Genomic DNA, 6,000 nt, shown 5'->3' with positions numbered 1-6,000 from the left:
CAATTTTAACTATGAAATCAAAATCAACCTAGTTATAAGAGTAGGTTGGAGAAATTATTAATTGACTTCTTTCCTTGTGTTGATTTTACATGTTCTAAACTGCAATTCAAATCAAACCATTCACCAATTTATATTAAAAATTTTAAATTAAGACTTTTAATTTTTAAAATCAAACCAAGTCAACCATGGAAAGTGTTTCTCACGTTTACTTTGTGTTGACTAAAAACTATCTTATTCTAGTAAAAGATATTATATATCATGTATTTATCTCTTAATGTGATGAGAACCCAAAAAACTTATTATATATTATTGACTCATAACCTAGCAACTTAAACTCTTAGAGACTCCGACAATAAAATGATAATTTAAAAATATATGTGAATAATCGTAAATAATATAATTGTATTAAATAGTACAAAATTTAAGGTTTTAAAAAGTAAAAAAATTAATTGTTGCATCTATCTTCCTTGTGACTTGTGAGGGTAATAAATGAACATATACTGAGTCTCAGAGTGATGATGTAATGATATAGTCAGCAGCACATGGGATGCCAAACCAATAAGCTGAAAATGAGGAAGGGCAGGGTGCCCTTAGTACATAGGGCCGGCCATTGATGCTAAGAGGGTATAATTGCATGAAACATTGGGATGGGGGCATGAGAGATTTGACATCTGATGGCTACTTCAAACATACATATATGCAAAAGAAATAAATGGGCTCTGTAGTTGAGTTTTGGGATGTCAAAGGGAGGGCTCCATGCCCTTGGGAGGGAGAGGGAACCCAAATGGCCCCAAGGGAGTGTGGTAGGTAAGGGTTTGGCTTCAACCTTTTAGGGCCTTGAAGGTCACCCTACCTTACACATCTGCCTAGTACCCACAGGAAAAAGGGTCCTTCCCCAGACATGTTGGGGGCCAAGCTGCCTAATATCATTTCTTCTTCCCTACTCAGTGTTGGGTTATGGCCTGCACACACACACACACCCCTCTCTCTCTCTCTCTCTCTCTCTCTCTCTCTCTCTCTCTCTCTCTCTCTCTGTGGAAAAAGGCTTTATTGGAGACTAGTGGGGGGTGGGTCAAAGTTCAAGAGGGAATGATGGAGAATGGGAAAGAAAAAGTTTGATAAAAGACACACTTCCTTTTACTTCTTTTCCTTCTTCTCTTTTGAAGTCCCTGTAGGTCATTGAACAAGGTCTTCGCAGAGACAGACTCAAACCACCGTAAGAATACCAATCAACTACCTGTAATTTATGCATAATGTGTACAAATACCCACAAATCAATTATTTTGCTCACAGGGATTGACTCGAACTCCAATATTCAAGAAAGAGGAAGAAGAGAAGTACATGAACCAAGGCTAGATTCACAAAAACTGTTCTTTGGATCTTCAAGTTGTTCTTTTGATTATCTAAAGTTATGTTCTTGCAAAATGTATATTTCTAGACATAGAATAAGTGAGACAAAACACAGTAATATATATATATATATATATATAGAGAGAGAGAGAGAGAGAGAGAGATATGATATAATAATTTAGAAAAAGTCTTTAATGCACAAACTTGTCTTATGTCATATAATAGAGATTCTTATCGTGAAACTAGATATATAATAATCATTCTTTATTCATTTCATATCATGGATTTATCAAAAACATAAAAAAAAGAAAAAGAAAAAAAAGAAAGAGGTCTTTAATAGATAATGTACCATTAGGCATTAACAATAATTTTAAGAAGTGTGACTAATATTCAATTATTAACTATGTCTTTTGAATGTGTTACTAAACGTAGAGCATTACATAAAAGTTACACCATCAACGTATCATTATCATTAATAGCCTCAATTTTGAAGGTTATGACGAAAATGTTTACTTAGAAAGCATATCCTAGTATTAGTGAAGATCCCCAATAGTGTTAGTAACAATATGTTATTAGCAATGGCTTAGCAGTATATGAGAAAGCACAAATAATTAATGACAGATACAAATTAATTAATGACTAATGACCCTTTTTATGAATTACTAACAGTTGTTTTTTTTTTTCCCATCTACGACTTCCTCAATCAATTACTAAGTCCTTTTATGCAATCAATGGACACAAAAAATAACCCCTAGTGATGAAGCGTGTGCATGTTTTAAAATTGTTTGCAATAGGTATATCTTTGATCTCATGGCTATCTCATGGCTAGCCTTATAGGGATCGTTTATAATCCTTGTCAACTTAGTCTGCACGCTAAGTTAAATGATTTAAAGTTTTATAGTATGAGGACATGTGTAAAGATGATTTTATTGAATTCAACTAGAAAAGTTGTTGAAATAGATAATATTTGAATCAATGATGGTCTGCATGCAGATGACAAACATAAGTACAACATTCAACTAGCTTGCATGACAAACTAACCTTATACTATTCCTAAAACAAGAGAAGATATTAATTATCTGGAATCTAAATTTGTTCTTCTTTGATCTCTTAAGTATCCTTTAAATTGAGCGATTAACTTCTTGATTATATTCATCTCATTTGGATTTTTTATTTTAAATTTTTAGAGGAAAGTATGTATTATTCATTTGTTAATTTGAGAACTTTCCTAAAAATCTCTGTAAATCGAATTACTATTTCTAAATTATTAAATCACCACACTAATTTTAAAAATGAAAAGTTTCATATTCAAGTTGTGGATTATATATGCAACTAGATTCATTTAATTTAAGGCCTAAAAGACGTCCTTTCAATGGGGTTTACCAAGTGAATCAATGACATAAAAGTTATGTTTTAAAGTCTTTAGAAAAATACTCACAATTAGAGTTTACAACTTTCAAATTTGAAGTTCTGTATTATTTGAACATTATGAAGAGACGAAAAGAAATATATAATAAAAGATACATAAATACGAGCATCGAGACATCACGAGATTGTAAGAAAAGTAACAAATAGAGAAAGTGCTGCAGAACATAAAATGCTTCAAAACACATTACAATGTCGTCTTCCTTAAAACGTTATTTGCCTCCACCAGATTGGTGTGTATTGAGTCAGAAAATACGTTTTCAGAATCCAATGAAGTTCAGAATATAATCTGATATCATTTTACGTTATACATAAACGAAAACTGATCACAAACACCCTTAGAGAAATTTGAATAAATTTTTGGAATTCTATTTCTGTAGAAAACAGAACCTAGGATTATAGAAAAAATAATTTGTGAAAGTTTTATGAAAGAAAGAGAAAGAGAGAATGATTCAATTTTTCTATGTATTCATGGAGTAAATTTTGTTTTTAAAATAGATAGAATTATGTCTTTTCCGAAAGGTTATATCTATTCAAAACTGTGCGTGTGCAGACGGTGCGAAGCGCCCTCCTAGAGTGCACTAGAGTACACACTAACACTATCTCTTAACCAACTTTAAGAAATTATTTCACTTTATCACTTATTAATAACTTTTCCTTTTCCACTCTTTCCAATGTGGGACAAACCCACATAACATTAAAATGTTTCTTATGAATGTTTTAGAAAATTCATAAATAGAAGACTTTGAAAACTCATAAAATTAATTATTTTAGAAAATATTTCAACAGGGATTAGATCGGCTTCCCCCGAATAATGTTCTCTTATATTGTGTAAACAAATTTCATATGAGCATCTAAATTATTTTATATTGCATGATAAGATTTTTCTTGTTTATTTTTTTTAGGGTTCTAATTAACTTTGGTTTAGTGGTGGTGCTTTAGAAGATGCTAATAATTAGCCTATATATAGTAGGTCAAATCACGGACTATTTATACCTTGTACAAAGCAAGATTAGTTGACCCACCATTCCTATTACCATTAATCTCCTTTCATCTTTACAAGCAAACGTCAATGTCTAAAATCTATTGCAATTATTTCATAAACCCAAATCCTATAGTGTGCTTCATGCAGTGCAATCATTTCATCTTTTATAGTCAACAATATAACTATCCAAACTGTTCACTAAAGTTGAAAAGGGTAAATAATAATAATAATAATAATAATAATAATAATAAAGCCCTAAATAATGTATTACTTTGGCCTTTGGCCCATTGGGGTTGTTAGACAAACCCTAGAGGCCTGGCCCATATGTGCCCTTTTATATGCACTCACTTCTCAGAGTGTAATTCAAGCCATACAACAATTTCCTTCTTTATAGTCAACATATAACTTAGAAAGTGCTCTTCATTTAAGGGAAAGATGGGAGGGGAATGTAGGAAAAGTAAAATTATTTTGCTTCTATATTTAGAAAATCCATTTGTCTTTGTTTTTTTTCTTTTCATTCTTGAAATATACATTTGAAGAGGCTACTTCTTGGAATCTGGGATAGTCTAATTATAAAGTCTTTAGTAGGGTTAAGTAAATATAATTGTATCTTTTATCTATTTGTATTTTTACCCTCTTTTATTTTTACAAGAACCCCTCTTGAATTCTCTCTCTCTCTCTCTCCCCAATTATTCTTCCTTCTCAATCTCCTCCAATTTCCCATATCCTAATCTTTGTTTGTTTGTTTGTGTTTTTTTTTTTTAATTTTCTTTCTTTTAAGAACCCATCTAGATCTAAGATTGAATGATGAATAAAAAATTAAATTATTAGATCGAAGCATCTAGGCAAAGCCTTATTGGTTTTTTTTACTCCCGCCCCGGGGGGGGGGGGGGGTGGTTGCTGTTAAAGAGGGAACCAATGATTTTTTTCAAAATACAACCTAATTTTCGAAGAAACATATTAAGGAGGCAGTGAAAAATTTTCTTGTAAAAATTTAATCTCTTCATATACAAGCACAATATACACATTTACTTTAAGACCCAAAGTGGGTCTCTCATAGGTGTAATCTATGAGGATAGTGTGATCCATATTTGCGCGTATGCATCGTTAATCTTTGAATGTGTGCATGTATATACACTTATTTTGCATTTTGTGTCACTTAAAAAGGCGTAATATCTACACATAGGTGACAGAACTTCATGGTAATCCATCAATATAGGAAAGATAATAGTGCAGCTGATTTTCTTGTTAGAGAAAGAGAAATGAGAAATAATGTCATTAATGAAGAATAACATCTTTTACCACGTTTTCTAAAAGGTATCATTTGGATGGATACGTTGAATCTCATGTCCTTTCGTTATTAATTTTTTTTTTTATTTTAGTTTATTTTATTATTTTTGTTTTTGTTGGGCTTGCTTAGATTTGTTTCTTATTTAGTTTTGTTTGGATTTGTAGTCCTATGTTGAGTGGTTGTTGGTATTGTTTTTGGGAGACCTTTAATGTTTTTTATTTATAATCTCCCAATGCTTGTCTTGTAACCACGGTATTCCTCTGCCAAAAGTGAGGGTATATCAATAAATAAATGGAGGTGCAGCCTCAAGATGTGGCTATATAATCAGCTAGAAAATTGAGGGGAGAAAATGTGGCTAGCACTTTAAGAGGGGATAAAAAAAAGAAAAAGTTTAATCATCCAATCAAGGGTCACAACAAAAAGATAAAGAGAAAAAAAGCTCTTATTACCACTATGTGGCAAACTAGAATATATTTAGGGGTGGCAAAACGGGTCGAAACCTGATAGGTGACCCGTGGCCTGTCTATTTAAACCGAGTTTGGGTTTAATACAAGTTGACCTGTTTATAAACGTGTCAATTTGGAGCTGACCTATTTAATAAACGGGTTAGGCGGGTGACCCGTTTATGGCCTATTTTAAAATAAAATGAAGGAGTGTTTTTTTTTTTTTTAAATGTCATTTTATATGAAATGTTTAAAAAAATTTTAAAATAAATAAATTATATTTTTTAAACGGGTGACCTGTTTATGACCTGTTTATTAAACAAACTGGTTTGGGTTTACATAGTAGTTACCCGTTAATAAACGGATCAACTCGAACTCGAACCCGTTAAACCCTGACTCTTTTATGACCCGCCCGAATTTGACCCATTAACCTGTTTTGCCACCCTTAGATATATTTATAAAAGTATAATTTTATTAGTGGTTTATTGTGATAAATTTTATAATAT

The sequence above is a fragment of the Malania oleifera genome, chromosome 7 (genome assembly GCF_029873635.1).
Source record: "Malania oleifera isolate guangnan ecotype guangnan chromosome 7, ASM2987363v1, whole genome shotgun sequence".
Taxonomy (NCBI): domain Eukaryota; kingdom Viridiplantae; phylum Streptophyta; class Magnoliopsida; order Santalales; family Ximeniaceae; genus Malania; species Malania oleifera.
Note: the sequence above shows the minus strand (reverse complement) of the source record.